Genomic DNA, 17423 nt, shown 5'->3' with positions numbered 1-17423 from the left:
TACCGTCCATATCACAAGACCCTTGTGCACAAAAATTGTACAAGACGTTTCCAAGAAATTTGAGGAGTTCTATACATAAAACTCACTCTGTATGTTTAAGAATACCAGTATTGTGGTTTTTCGATATAAACATTTATTTCTATACCTAATACAATTTGAAGTTTCAATTGTGCTTATTTTGCTCATACTATTTCTTTCTGACAATAGCTTCCCAATCATTTGACATCCTGTACTCTTCTTCATGTATCATGTCCGTGATCAGATTTCTTCTGATGATGACCTCTCAAGATAAAAGTGTGATGCTATATATATAATTTTTAATTTCTATCACAAGCTGTGGTTATTATATTGTCGGAAATTCCTTCATACTGTTATTTACGTTTAGCATTTGATCCAAAACAATGCGAAGGTATTTTTAAATTCTAAAACATTTTTTCTTTGACAAAGTGTAATAGCTGTCGTGGAATGAGATAACATAGACGTCCTCAATAATGACTAGTAAATTCTTTAGATATTTGTATTTTTTTTTTTAGTGAGTTGTCGAATCTGTAGTATACTGTTTCAAACATTGAGTACCACGCACCCAAATTAACCATAATGAACCTAACCTAACATAACCATTATTGCCTTCTGACAGTGTAATTGTGACTGTGTAATTGTAGTGGTAGTGTAAACAGTATGTTCAATTAAATTGAAGACATTAAAATTTTTTCATTATAATTCCAATTAAATTTAGGTTGAATACGTTTTGCTTATTTTTCGAAGGCTTTTTCTCGAATTTGTAAGCATCTAACACAAATTTTAAAAACTGAACCGTTACTGTTACCCAGTGAATAATTTCAAGAGTTCCACATGTTGCTGTTACTGTTACTGAGAACAGCTCAATTACTCAGTGAAGGCCGTAAAAGAGTTATAATTCCTGATCAAGATTCATTTTTGAGACATGGTACGTTAAGAAAAAGATTTGTTTCTGCTTTACAAAACCAATTTTCTCTTGTATCTTATGGACTGGAAAAGTACCCACTTGGGCAAATCAGAAATAGTGAAGATTCCAATTGACTGTTGAATGTGTTATCAATTTCAGTACTCAATTTTCTCAGATAGAACAAAGATAACAGCCTGAAGTATTCTAGACATGGTATAACTCTATATGTAGTGTGTGGTGGGAACTCAGTAGGTAATGTTGGAAGTTGAGGTTAATTTGAAGGCTTATTAGGGTGTACATTACGGACATTTTGGAATTTAATGCTTACGCAGCTCGGTGATTATGTGAGTTTAGAACATTCTAGTGAGACTCACTATATACATTAAATCACGATTAGACGAAATTTGGGATCATATTTTGATTGATTGAGTACAAGAAATAGTTTATAAGCAGTAATAAACGATAGAGGAGGTAGTACTTGTAATTAGTTTAGTTTTTGATTTGAAAAAACTTTCATTCTTCTATTTTGTTGTTTCCTTGCAATATAATTCTCGTGAAATGACGTTTCATATTTCATACGCTCATATATGAGAATTTCGGAAAATAAAAGCAAAACTTAAAATGTATTGATTAGGTCTAAGATTATAATTTCAAAAATATGCGTAAATTCTAGTGCACAGCTTAAGTTATTTCGGGTGAGTTATATTTTCAAGAAATCCTCCTTTTATGAACAAACTTTTCTTAAACTGCTCAATTATTGTCTCAACTTCTTTGGAGCCACGTAAATTGGGAAACTCAACCAGAATTATCGTCTCTCAATTAAACTTTTGTGTGCCGACTTTGTGTTTGTATGTGAAATAAGGTTTTAATATTCAATGTGAATGAAAAAATCTCTTTCTACCTCCGAAATTAAAGTACAATTATCGCCCACTTAGAAAAATATTATCTGAAACAATATATTTTTTATGGAGCAATAAAAACAGCAACACACATTTTCAGTATGTTTGTTTTCTCTCAAAGATTAAGCCCACAATACGGATAATAGCGCCCACGTTGTTCTTCTTAAAAAAACAATGTAAATATTTATAACTTGCTTAATAATGTGGTAATTCGTAGTATAATCATGAAAATGTATAACACGGTTTCACTGGAAATATATGTAATTTATTTCATTCCATTATTTTTTCTGTACCAAAATTTTAACACACAATCTTTCTATTAATAAATTATTGAGGTTTGTTTGTCATAAAAATGATTTCATACATTTCATTCTACCAATTTGCTTCTTGCTCCTTTTTACAAACGAAGTCAAAATAGGCATTATTAAATAAGCAAAATATGTCTTTAGCTGCTATCTTGTCTTATCTAGTCAAAAGATAAGAAAAATGGATCTTGATTATTTATGCCATTCTTGTGTTTCAATTGGGAAATTTGCTTAAGATTTGAATCTGATGTTATCTTCTTAAAAATTCATGGATTGATATTAAAATTCATTTTATAATTGTTGTGCCTTTCATTTTTCACAATTGATATTCCATAAAATGTTTATCTGCATCTCTTGTGTCAGTGTCATTATTCGTAGGTTAATATTACATTACAATAATGCATCATCGTTTACTGCTAGTCCTTTCACGGCTAGCTTCCTTTTCTTCTCTTCGTTGAATAAGTACGTATACCATTCAATCTCCTTAAACTCGCTCAGGAGCATCTTCATTTTGTTGAAACCATCTTTCATTGCTGTCCAAATCTTCCCTGTGTGTATTGCCATTTTGCACTGTGCATCGATTTTTCTCTGCACTAGCTGCTTCCGTATTACTGTTCACATGAGTGGGGACTTATATTATTGGATGTGGTCTTCTCTTCGATATTGTCTGTTTTTGTTATCTTTTCTAATTCTTCTTGAACTTATTTTTCCGTTGTGTGTCCTTCCTCGGAGGATCGCTTCTCCGGTTTCTTCCTTTTTTTCTTGTTGATGACTTCTATATATTCTCCTTCCATGGGACAGTTTCAATTTTGTTTTTCTTAGAGAACTCTGGATTGAGTTTTTGGCTTCTCAGCTTCTACTGTAATAGGATCTGCTTTTCATGCTGTTTTCCATAGCATCAAATTTATCCAAAAGTTCTGTCATTGTTGCCTCCATATTTATGATTTATCTTCATTAAGGACTGAATTGTACCGTTTAGAGTTTCAGATTCCGCTTGCAGTTTCCTATTTTCCTCATATTTTTCCTTGTTTTCTTCTTCTAAATACCTAAAAGTACCTAAATATAAAATATTGAGCAGTACTGGGAAGTACGGCTATTTCAAAAACGGATAAACTCTGCACAATGAAATTTGTGCTAACAAACACAATTCTTTCATGCAAAAGTATTTTTATTCATAATAAATAAAAGGATGTGTCTAAGCACAACTATCTGGAAAAAATGTTTTATCAAGGTCTTACCTGACTACCTGCACTGAACTTCACTGAAACACGTGTTCACTCGACGAAATCTCGAAATCAACTTTGCACCATCAAATCAAATTTTCTTGTATCTCAAAATAGATAGCACTGTGGTGGGAACAACAATTTTGCCATTTTTCTACCCATTTCGTATCTATTCAATATACCTAATCCTGCTGACTGTTCAAGATCCTGCGTCTTCTTAGAATTTATCTTATCAGCCAATTAATTCCACTTTCTCTTATTTCACCCGTAACTACCTTTTTGCATTACGTTGCTTTAACTTTTCTTCCTTATTGGAAACTTTTTAGTCGTTGTAGTGAGTAAAAGCCTTGCTTAAATATTTTCCATTCATCTTATCATTTACTCAAGATAAAGTTTGAAATAACCTGTTCGTATGTTTCCAAGTCCAATTAATCAGTTTGAAACAAGAGTTTCCCATAAAAGAATTTTCGAGAATTGTTAGTTCACCTTGAATTGTTAGTCGACATCCCAAAAATTTGATGACTTAGTGAAAGAAAGTTCAAAGTATTTCATGTTAATATAGCCTTTCAACAACATTCACTCATTTTTAATTTACAAAGCCAGAAATTAACTAGGTTCTAGTGACGATATGAGCTTGTCATTTCTCAAGAATATTTCTAATTATAAAGTAAGTATTCTGTATTTTTAATTACTGACTGTCTGTATCAGTGTACTCTTCATAAAAACCTTTTTTTCTACATTTTAGAGGGATTTGTCAGAAATTCCCGTATTTCCTCTAAACTTTTTCCTCACCATACTGAAATTTTCCCAAAGAAAGTAGAAAGTTCTACGAAATCGTGAAAAGTCTTACACTATTTTTTATTTGTATTGTTACTGTTTTTCAAATTCCATTAAAAGATTTTTAGTAAAATTTATAACCAACAAGAAAATTTTTTTTTATTTTTGAATATTTTGATGCAAATAATTTCCAGTTTTAGCTACTTTCTATGATAGAGTTCTTAAATATTTAGACAAATTATCAAAGTAATCAAATGTTTGAAAGGTTACGATACATATGTTTATACAGATCAAGTTAATATATATATTATTATACTTTTTTAATACTTTATACTGATAAACACAGAATATAGTTATTTGAATTTTCCACTTATCGAAATATATTCGGATGAAAAGCTACTTGTTTACAATCGGAAAACTAAAGGAAATAAAGTTCGTTATTAATTTATTGATATATACAGACATATAATCTCCACGGTAGTCAGACTTGCGAAGTAAAAGTTTCTCAACACATTTGCGTATATCTTTTTATTTTCGATGATACTAGAGGCGTACAGTTCCTGATTAATCGGAGGGTATTATACCGATATTATACGAGAGTTGCTACTTAAGTTTCGAGATATGCCATCATGAAATTGACATTTTTAATGGTACACGTACTCAGAACGTGTTGTCATACGAGTGTTATTGTTTATTTACTGATACTTGAAACATTCATTTTGGTTAAAAAATGGAATTAAGACACGTACATTTTTGAGCGATAATTTTATTTGAGTTTCGACGTGGATTAAACTACATCAGTATGCATGTACTATTGTACTAAAGAATAATCGACTGTCTGGGTCTATCAAGACGAGCCAAGTCCACCAAAGGACACGAAGTACTTCAAGGAAAGTTGTCGCCTATTTTTTCGGAGTAAATGGATATATCGGCATCGTTCCATTATGACAAAGTAGACCGGTCAATTCTGAATGATACACCAGCATTTGCTTGCCAGAAGTTTCTGTGAAAATCATGGAAACCATTCTCTACCACGATAATGTAAGCTCTCACACATCAGTTCAAATAAAACGTTTTTGAACGATTTTCTACACCTGAAGAATAGGTTGATGCATTTAAATCACATATTTTGGAGGTATCTCAATCGTAATGGGATAAATGCTTCGACAATTGATTAAAAAGCATGCAAAAGTGTATTGATTTCAATTGGGACTATTTTGAAAAACAACAAAGCCATATCCAATTATCAATATTTGTTTTCATTCATCTATCTCAAAACTTAAGTCATATTATCGTTTATCTTCTCTGCTTTCGATTTGTCGCGATTTTATTGAAGTTTACTGTAAGTATTACATTTTAGAAATATCCACAAGTCTATTGCGCTTTTTCCAAAACAAACAACTTTTATTGAGGAGATTATTTAGTCAAACAACCTTGATACGTGTTTCAATTTTATGAAAATTATTTGTTGATAGTGTTTAGAAACGATTAATCTCAAAAAATTATTAATTAGAATAGCCGATTTGTAAAAATTTGTACTGATGAATTAACTGCCAGAAACAAGACGAATTTTGAAAATATTATAACGAGAGCAAATTTGATAAAATACTTTTTCTGTATTGTACTATTGACTTTTATACAAAGCATTGAAATGAATGGCTGGTTTCAATCAATACACACATTTAATAAACCGATGAATCGGAAACAATAAAAAATATAAATATTGCTTGAACGTCATAAAACTATTTCACGCTCCATAACTCGTGAAAAATTCACAATCATTTGATATATTGGAAATTGGAAGTTGAAAAATAAAAAAAACCAACAATGTCTTTAATGATAAGTTAGTAAAACGCTTCAATACATCGAACTAGATTATCGAATAACATGATTTGTCATACTAGAACAATTTCTTTTGTATTAACTACACCGTTTAGGCTGGAGAATTCATTTTTCCAATTATGTTTATATTGAACTCAAATTACATGGCTAACATAAACAACAAACATTTTGATTATACTGTGAGATCGTATAAAATGAATTTTTATCGTATATAACAATGTTTATTTGGCAAATAATTAGCTATTATATTACTTATACAATATATGGAATTCAATCCACTATGTACTGAAGTTTCTAGGTTCAAGAACATATAGATATTGTTAAGTATTTGTTTGTCATCCACCAATAGTGAACGTTTTCAGTGAATTTGTACATATGAAAAAAATTTGTCATCGTTATGTGATACAATACTTTTCTTTCAAAAGTCTTAGCAAAACCAATATAAAAGCTGAATTAGATTCTACTCTGGGTGATATTGCTCCATCGTTATCAACAGTAAAATATTAGATAGCACTGTTTAAACAAGGCCGTATGACCTGCGAAGGCCAGCATTGCAGTGGTCGACCAAATGAGATAAATCCACAAAGCGGTGCTGGAAGATCGTCGACTGAAAGTGGTAGTAAGCATTTCAAAAAATGCAGTACATTGCATATTAACTAAAAATTTGGAATTGAGAAAGCTGTGCGCAGGATGGGTGCCGTGGTTGCTCTCAATGGAACAAAAACAGCATGCATCGTGAAGATGTTTCTATCAAGTGTTTCACAGAAATGAAGTCAAATTTTTGCGCTGTTTCATAACCATGGATATGACTTGGGTCCATCATTTCACACCCGAAACAAAAGAACAATCAAAACAATGGACTGAAAAGGGAGAATCAGCTCCAAATAAGGCAAATACCGTTTCATCTGCAGGCAAGGTCATGGCATCGAGTTTTTAAGAAATGCGTGAGATAATTTTCATTGACTATCTTGAAAAAGAAGAAAAGTTTAAAGGGGAGTATTATGCGAGCTTACTGCTACATTTGAGCGAAGAAATCAAGTAAAAACGGCCGCATTTGGCTAAAAAGAAAGTATTTCTTCATCAAGACAATGCACCAGCTCAAACATTGTTGTTGATATGGCCAAAATTAATGAATTTAAGTTTGAATTGATATCTCATGCAACCTATTCGCCATATTCAGCCTCCACGGATTCTTTTCTATTCTCCGACATTTTTCAAACATGAAGATGTGAAGTCGGCAGTCAATGGCTATTTTGAGGAGCTTGGCGCTTCTTTTTATGAAAAGGGTGTCGAACTTATTGAACATTGCTGATTAACGTGTAAGGAGCTAAAAGGATACTAGGTAGAAAAATACACATATTTGTTTACAACATTTTTGTGTTTTCTTCTCCATCCTCGTAATACATACAATACACAAACAGATTTTCATCCAATTGTATAATACCAGAATATCTGCTTCTAAGTAAACTCTTATTTACAACTACATCCATACACAAAATTAAATAATTAATTATATTTTTTATCGCATCTCTTACTTTATCTTGCTTCTCTTTTGTCTTCGTACTGTTTTATGATTATCTATCAATAGCAGGGATTTAACAAATTTTTACTTCTCTTGATTCATGAGGTAGCTTAATGTGTGTGAAGATTCTTATTTTGTATAGATCTACAAAAAGCGCTTACCGTAAGCTTAATTTTGATTGAATGGTTTTTAATTTTCACAATTGAATTTTGTCGCGAAAGCTGAGATTCCAGCATTCTACTGACTTCTCAATTAATGACTGAAATGACGAATATTGAATTTAGATAGGGGTGTATTAAAACCACCTCATTAAAAGATTTAGCTACATTCAACTCCAAGACAGACAACTTAGCTAATTTCGGAGGTCAAAGCAGGTAGTTGGAAGCCTATAGAAAAAGAAATGATTGGTGCAATCATAGATTAGACATATTGCTAGATGAGGGAGGAGGAAATTAATTGATGGTATCTTTTCACTCTGCTTTTGATAAAATGTTACACTGAAATTTTTTTTCACACTTTGTATGCTAATTTAAAATATGTGGAGTTTAGTTTACCAGAAAGCTCAAACTTTGAACAATTCATATTTCAACCAAATTAATCGTTTTTGGTATGGTGAATTTAAAAACCCTGCAAACGTTTAATTATTGGCGACGTAGACAGGAAGCAATTTTATATCACATTTTTAGAAACGAATTTCATTTTTTGGATTTCAACTTCGAATTGTGAACATGAAAGTTATAATTAGATAAATTTCAGTTCTGTAAAAATGAATGTAGTAGACTGATGACATGAGAAAAAAAAATAGAATTTTTGATAAAATTGAGAAAATTTAAATAGATAGAATTCATCAAATGCTTTATCAAATAATAGATGAAAGAAAGATGCTATGCTATGCTACCACAATTAATATTTAAGGGGCCACAAACATCGGCTACATCTACTTATTACGATTGTGGCGACAAAAAATCTGTACAAACAGTTTGTTTTAATCCATTTATTCGTACTTTTACTTCATGAAATAATGGTTAATAAAATACATTTTATATAACTAAATCAGCACCCAACCGGCTCATTTTTGTTTCCAAATATTTACATTATAGAATACTGAGACTGGTGTTTTCCCAAGTTTGCTCAAAATTTTCTTTCTTAATTCTTCTTGTGCAGTTGCTTCCCCACCTTCAGAATATACGTTTTGTTTCAAAAAAAACCTTCAATTGGTATCATTTGAGGTACATTAGGAACATTCCTAGACTTCTCAATAAACCGAATATTCTACTTTGCTATCCCAACGTCGTTTGCATAATCAGAAGTTGCCATATCTGGCCTAAAATTCCTTTGGGATGCTTTTTCTTCATGAACTGCATCAATCTACATCTAACACACTCTTTTTCATATATTGTGACGGATAATTTCCAGGACAAATATATGCTGAAGAATGATGACGAAAAGTTATGATGAACAATACCAACACTTCAGAGTTAGGTTAGGTTACTTTTTGTGTCTTTTGAATTGATTTCCAAACCTTTAGCAACCGAAAAGTCGTTATCACTGAGATTTCTGAGTTCTGATTTTTGTTTCATTTGATGCTTCTCAGAATATTTGTGTATCGAATTTCTTGAGTTTTGAACTACATTCTGTTCCTTTGAATGTTGCTTGTATATTTCTTATCTATTTTGAATTTTCTGCCCAATTTTTGTGTACTGACTTTTTTCTTGTGATCCGATTTAACAAATGCTTCTCTCTTTTTTAGGCTTTTTTCTTTCAATGGAAATACCTGTCTCAATACGCCACCAAATATAGTATATTGTTTCTTTGGCTATTCTCATTCTTACAAAGTAATTAATGGTGAACGATTGCACGCTATGACCACACGATACGTCCAATCATACCAGCGTCCAACGTTGGAAGCAAGCACTGGACGCATCGTGTAGTGCCGACTTAACAACACATTTGCTTATATATATATATATATATATATATATATATATATATATATATATATATATATATATATATATATATATATATATATATATATATATATATGCTTCTCCATTTCTCTATCAACGTTTTTTGTGATATGTGTCGAAGTTTTCTCAAATGTAGCTTCGCTAGTTATTTATGATGTTTCTAGTTCTGCTTTCTTCGAATAAGAAAGTATAACAAGGTACTATATTGACAGAGGAATTGGCTCTACCTGTGTCTTTTTTTAGAGGGATTTGTTTCGATATTCTTCGTGCCCTTAAACGGACTATCTTCGTTATGTTTTCATGTTATTTTCGTAATGGAGAAAGAAATAACCATAAGCTATATTTTAGGCACATTTCACATTCTAAAAATTCAATTTTAAATCTTTAAACTGTCAATCAAAACCCCTCATTCTCGAAAGTACATTGGGGATTCAATGAGAAAAAATTGAAAGGCTTTTAAAATTCAACCTCAACGTTCCAATTTTTGTTTCTGAATTAATCAGAGCGTGGTAGAAGAAGGGATTATTATACAGTTTTCAAGTGAGATATATTGAGAAACACAAATCTAACTGCGATTCATTTCTGTTTTTTGTAGCTATAATGTGAGACAAGGATTAATTAGAATTCAAGTTTAGTTTCCATGTTATTCGGAACTTTTGGACAGATTTGAGTCGAACGATTTGTTGGAACGAAGAAAAAATTATTTACAATGGAATTAAATAATCCTTTCGAAGTATGCACATTCACTTGAGTATGAAATTACAGTCACACACGATAATAGGAAGAGGTTACCCACTTGGAAGTTATCCTCTTGGGTTCATTTGAATGTTAACAGACAGGTTTTGTTATCAAAGTTATTCGATTATAATGATGCTCGTTTCTTCTAAATTCTTAATGAAATTGACAAAATTGGTTTATATACCACAATCGCTATTATTTACTTATTAAAGGTTATGCTAAATTCAGAATTGTAGTTGCTAAAATTAAGCTCATGCACCCTGAATTTTGTGGGAGGTTAGTCCACATGCAATTGCTACTTATTTACAAATGATTACATGTTTTTGAACCGTCGACAATTGTTAACCATTTCTTTCTGTCCTCCATCTGTGTACTCCAGTGTATAATATGATCCTTCCATCTAAATTTTGGTCTATCTGGCAATCTTTTCTCGTTCGGTCAACATTCTATGATTTCTTTATTCCCTGTCAATTTTAATATGTCTGTACTATCGTAATCATTCTGATTTATTGATATATTCTCAATTTCAAAGTTCATATGTGCCTGATACTAAATATTTCCAACTTTCACTTGACCTAGAATTTTACTAATTATGCTCTTTTCATACATCTTCAGTAGCGAAAACTAGCACGTCTACATGATCTCGGACCAAAACAAAAATTAAAAAACATATCAAATCAAAACAAAACAAACAATATACAGACAAAGATTACGCGCGAAACGTGAGTCCTGAGTCTGCTAATATTGAACTGATATGAAGATGGCGTCTTAGATGTCAGTGTCCGGCTAAAAGTCCGGTCACCATTCGGATTTCGACTGTTTAGTTGTTACAGATGTTTGGTTAGGTCCATCTATATGTACCTTTACTTGTCTCATGCCAGGTGTCTCTATTCATCTCTGCCGAGCTCACTTTACGAAAAAACCGTTGAGAGACACGATAGCAATACTTTTAGCAACACCAAGGATGGATTCTGACCCGACCGGAGAGTCCACCGATGTCAATCTGGAGAGTGAGTCATCTTCGTTGTTGTCTGGGCAGATTGAGATTACTGTGTTTCTGTGACTTCGATTGAGTATCGCGCGTCCGCATTCCATCTCAGCGAATACCTCGATTTGGTAAGATGTTCCTCGAAATTTGCTTTTTCGTTCCACTATTAAGAGCCCAGAATCAGTTTACAAACTGCCTTAAATACTAAATCTTATCGTATACCTACAATAATAATTATAAAATCAGTAGATGAGGATATTTATGGTCAAATAACTTTGAATCAGAGGGGACTAAAATCAAGACGAATTAGAAACATGAAAATATCAAAAACCTAACTTTGTATTTATATAGACAAATGCCAAGTTACTGGGAAAAGGAAGATGAATTTGAATGTAGCAACCTAACTAGTCTTGTTGTAATAATATTTATTCTAAATTTGATGAATATTATTGTTAGTGAGACACCACCCCAAACTTCCTCCAAAAATTTTTTCGCGCATATAGGCTTGTTTTAGTTCTCGGAAAGTACTTTAAAGGTGGGTAAGATACATATTTTCCGAAAAAATACTCATTACATCATGCATATTAAATGTCAAGAATTATCCAATCATATCAGAATAGGCGGTTACCTACAGCAATAGCAAATACGGTTAGATTAGGTTAGGTTAAGTTAGATAAGGTCAATCGTTGAAAGCTTATCGTCAAAATTATATGTATTTCTTTTATCCAATATTTAGGTTTCAAGCATTTGACAGTTAATCATACTTATAATTTCGTGGATCCTGATTGCGATGTATACACCCAAAACGTGGAGCAAGTGTGGCGTGAGGCACGTGATAATATGCCAAAATATGGCCACCTTAATTATCACATGAACGATACCATCGCGGAATTTCGGTTTAGGCGCCGTTTTTCTGATCGTTTGCATGCGTTAGCTACAGCGATTCCTTATCTTCATATTACGTGTAATTTTTAATAATTCATAATAAGAAACAGAATAACTTTTTATTGATGTATAAAGAAATCATGAAAGAGTAAACTAAAATTATGTTAAAAATGAAAAATAATTTTTTTGTTCGATCACGCCTTGAAAAAATGATTCCTCAACCTTAACGTAACTTATTTAACCCCCTAAGTGCAGCAAATTTTTGTTATTAGTTTGGAGTGGAGCCCCTCGTTTAAATAATCACTCTAAATTTTCGTGCCTTCCGGTTTTATAAATTAACAATTTATGAATATTGTGCCAAGTTTTGAGAGTAATCCTCTAAATCTCTCAACTTCCATTGATACTGTTGATCTACTTATAAATATTTATATCTATTATGTTAATATAACTTGTTTGTGTTCACATTATTAGTATAATTTATGAACCAGTCTTGGTATGCTGCCAAAACTGCAAAAACTGAGACTCACTCAGATGTCTATCGCTTTACTTTGTTGCCAAATCTCTGCTTCTGTACAAAAATTACAAAATGGTTGTGCAGTTGAATTAACCAAAAGAGTTTATCTAATGAAGCAATCAGGTCAAAGATATAAACTATAGTCGACGTTTTCCTAACAATATTAAGGGGTTAAAACAATCCTTGGCTGTCTCGTCAAAGTGATATGTAAACAGCCAATAAGTCATTATCAACTCATTGAGTTCATGGTTTCGTTTCAACAAATCATATTCATTTAGGTACAGACGAAAAAAAGTTTGTGGCTTCCACCAAGTATTGATTGGTTTATTCTTCTAGATATTGAATGGTACAATCCTTCCGTTTTTATAACATCCAATTAATCTAATTTGATAACTGCAATAAGAATTCACTTCTTTATTTTTTTCTTGTAATAGTCATTTCATATACCATGTTTTCTGTTCTTATTATTTTTTTTTCTCTGCCAGCCAAATCTTGAAATAAGGAATAAGCTTCATTCCAAAAACATTCACATTGTTGGGTGTGTACGTGTACATAAAGGAGAAATAGCGTTAACATAGACGTCATAAAACTTGTTTACGTAAATAGAATTCCTCCTCACGTAAAAGTTATCAAACGGAAATATACTACAATTTTTCTCATTATTGTTTGATCGAGACAGGTCGTTACTTTGTTCTGTAAAAAAAGTTTCATTAAATAATAAATGTTTTAGAATATTCCATAACCTTCAACTTACTCATAAATAAAATATGCCTAAAAACTTTAGTTTTAAGTATAAAGCAATAAAGTGCCCCAAGAACAAAGGAGTACCTTATTGAAAATATTAAAAACTGATAAAAATTTTGTCAAATTTCTGAGAATATTCTTATTTTGGACATTCTGTTCAAATCATTTGTATAAATCCGTACTTCCAGAAACAATAAATACGTATTTGGTTAAAATGTTGCTAGCATGAGTAACCAATATTTGCGAAGTGACTTGATATTTTCTTTCAGTGATAAAAGGAAAAGAAGAGGCAAGCCTGGTGGTCGAATAAATCTATAAATATTGCTAGTGTGGAGTGCCTGAACTTTCTGATGAATGCCCTATCAAAATCAAGTACTTATTTTTAGATAGAAATAGAAACTTAACTGTAGTACGAGTGAAGTGGAAGATGAAGCCTTCCTATCGTACCTTGGTCACGTGATAGACCCATAGTTACCTACTCAATATTAAATCAAAAAGTTATATCTAAACTTTAATTGCAAGTTGAATACAAATCTCATAAAATGTTTAATAAAATTACTAAATTTTCTCATAAACACTCTTATCATCTCAATTCAACTCGATTGAGTAATAATAGAATAGAATATTCTGATATCCAGAAAACTGCTTTGTAGGAAAATTATACTTGCCGCTATAAACAAGTTTTAGTTGATGCGAATTATGTAAATAAAAAGTGAATTAATTTGATTTCAAACAGTTTAAGTTGAAGCCATCCACCCATTTATTACTTTCCAAAAGTTTAAAACTGACAAACTAATAATTTATAGGTGAATTTTTTTCTATGTATTAATTTTTATCATGAACAATTTGACTATAGAAAAAAAATGGTTAAATTTATTTAATTAGTTGCAGATCGTAGCCCAGAACTCGATTTTTTTACAGTTTTCGAACAAGAAGGAGAAATTTCAAATTTTAAAACACAACCTTAAAAATGATCCTTCAATCATTTTACTTCTTCATAATATCTATCTATAACAGAATTAAATTCATATTGTTGTTTACAAAAAATGTTAGAATATTTACTTATAACAATTATCACAGTAATAAAACAAATTTACATATAGTTTTCAAAATTTTGTTGTTTCTGAGGCAATATACCAATTCTCTTGATGGTCTATAGGTTCCTTGAGACCTTGTTGTTTGCTGATTTTTGATGTCTTTTTTTATAACTACGATAGCTAAGATGCGTGTTCCAGATTTTTCACAAACAAAACATATTCAATTTCGTAAAATATTCTCATGATATAAATTTTTATTTTGGTAAACGTAAGTTTTCGAAATATGAACTGGAAAACTGTGATCTGCAAATGTGAGGAAAGTAGAAACCATTTAGTTCTGGTTTGAGGAGGAGCGAGAAGTTGTTATAGATCATATTTTGTTGCATCGCATAGTGGAACAGTTATTTATATGGAACAAATATCTCTCTTGATGGTAACACCATTTATTCTGACTGGTTGCCTAGCAAATAGAATGATAATAGAATGATTCTTACGTTAATGATGAATACAAAAATGAAAAAGTTCAATGCGAACAGTTTAGAAAATGTACAGTCCTAAATGTAAAAACAAGCGACACAGAAACAGACATTATTGTCTAATATACATCGGTTCAATTTCCACCGAAATCTTATTGTCTACTTCATTTTCAAATAGAATGATTTGAACTTTGATTTTGAATAAAATGTTTTGTTTCATGATTTGTCGCAAAAATTTGAAGTATAGACTACTAGCACTTGAACACTGGCAAATCTATAGCTGCCTGCGATGATGTTAAGAGTCTCTGCTCACTACAACGTATTATACTATGACCGTAGTAGGAACGTGTCGAGTAAAAAAATATTCTTTGTATTAAAAAGTACGAGACTATGCCCACTAGATCGTTCCGTCACTGACCAACTCAGTCGCCTACAGCAGCTCGCACCACATAGCTTTATAACAACTACACCTCAATGTGCATACACTCCATCTCCAGCATCACCTTCTTCATGCGTTCCACGAAGTAATACATCCAAGCCTACGTCTCCAGAGATTTGGGATACGACCACTAACGTTTGGAATAATACGTTGTAGTGGGCAGAGCCAGAAAATATTTTAGAATAGCTACTCACGATTAAGAATTTGAAAGTTGATTCTGAATATTTGAAAAAAAGTTTGATTCAAAATATATTAAAAATCGTTTTACTTACCGTAAGGCTTTCTTTAGATGACAGACATTCTATAAAGTTGTTGTTTCCTCTGACAATGTCGTTTTCAATTTTTTTCAGCAATACACTAAATTGGAATGTAGACATTTGGAAATACTGAAAGAACTTTTCTTCATCATAAATTAAGTGCCTGAATAACGTCCAATATTCTTCAATTTTTCGTCTCGAGGGTGAAAACTTTTTCAGCCAAAATAACCACAAAAATCGAAATATTAGCAAATTTGAAGTGAGAAATGTCGTTTAAAGTTTTTTCGTCAGATCAATAGTTTTTGAGTTATTCGCGATTGAAAAATACGATTTTTCGTCAAAAAAACCGAATTTTTCAATAGTTTTTTACGTATAACTCTGTAATGATGTATTTTATCGAAAAAAGTGTGAAAAACAAAAATGAAGCTTATAAAAAAACAAGGAAATGAAGCTATAGTTTAAGATCTTAATGTTCTACCTAAAGCAAGTTATAGATAGCTTCTGTTTTACGTAATTGAGCATTTAACCTGAAATAACGGGAAAAGAATACATTCTTCAAACAAATGACTACTGATAAAAGTGTTCCGATTGAAATTTCAGTGAGATATGATGTAAAATAGTTGAGGCTAAAAAAAAATTGCACTAAAATTAATGCCATTTCATTGAAAATCAAAATTATTCCTTGTGCCTAATACTTTACTTGAATGGTATTTTAAAAAAAATGGGCATTAAATAATACTTTTTATTGATTTAAAAGAAAAAAAACAAATAAACTGTCAACTTCAAGCATTTTCTGTAACGATTATTTTGTTTTTTTTTTATTTTTTTTTGTAGCATAAAAATTGACAGAGTTATAACCAAGTTAATCTGTCACTATATACTGCGAGGATAAAATGTGAAGGATCTCAAGCCATTCTAACATACATAAGCTTGTAGCCCTGAAAATTACCTTTAAAACTGTTTTTTGTAGGATGTGATAGCTCCAAAATTAATGCAGTTACTCAAAACATAAGAATTTGAAATTTTTTTTGTGAATTACAGGATATGAAAAAGTTTGAAATTTTGGCCCACGGATTTTGTCTGTTGATGCTAAGTTGACTGTATGTGGTTCTTTAGGGGTGTCAGGGTGTAGAGAATGAAAAATCCTTTCGAGTTTGGAAAATAAACTTCAATACCGAAAAAATTCGAAATCAAAACATTAACAGTCATTTAAAAATTTTATTTTTATTTTTATCAAAGGGTTGACATGATATAGACAATTAAAAATTACTTCAAGTAGAGGCAAAAAACTTTAATGCAAAATCTAAAAGTTGGCAGTCATTAGATTTATTTTTATTTCATTCTCTGCAAAGTAGAAGGTAGTTTTCAAGGGTTGAATAATAAAAATTGAGAATCAATTAAATTTTATTAAAATGCTATGAATTTTTCACAGTAAAAATGAAATTGCAATGTTTTAAATCGTTAAAAGATTTTTTCCCATATTATTTTCATCAGAAGGGTAGTTTTTAAAGATTTTAAGGGTTGATATATGAAAATGTATAAATTTTCTATCATAGATAGATATTAAGATATTCATGCTGCATAAACGAAAAATATTTAAATGGAAAAAAAGTATAATATTGGTAATTCTCGATAAGGGGTGGTTTTCACAACAATTTGCGATCAAGTAGATTTTGATATGGAGGATAAGATGAGCTTAATTATAGATTTTTAGGAAAATCGGAGCTGCTTTAAAGAATTCGGAGGTTTGACACCGTTTTGAGCTTGAATGCTTGCACTAGCAATCATTGCCAGTTTTCTAACAGTTGATTTCTTAATAGGCCTACTTATTATATTACTTAATAACTTGATTTAGATCTTTATGAGGATACAGATTACATAC

At 31.2% G+C, this 17423-nt stretch overlaps 1 protein-coding gene across 1 annotated transcript in view; it reads left to right on the top strand.

Annotated features, from left to right (window-relative positions):
* The window catches only part of LOC130441881 (5-hydroxytryptamine receptor-like), a 366379-nt gene that overhangs the window by 134722 nt on the left and 214234 nt on the right, over positions 1-17423 (top strand). The window lies entirely within an intron of this gene.

Source organism: Diorhabda sublineata, chromosome 3 (assembly GCF_026230105.1).
Source record: "Diorhabda sublineata isolate icDioSubl1.1 chromosome 3, icDioSubl1.1, whole genome shotgun sequence".
In the NCBI taxonomy this organism is placed as follows: Eukaryota; Metazoa; Arthropoda; class Insecta; order Coleoptera; family Chrysomelidae; genus Diorhabda; species Diorhabda sublineata.
The sequence above is the reverse complement of the archived record's forward strand: the minus strand, read 5'-3'. Positions and strand labels throughout refer to the sequence as shown.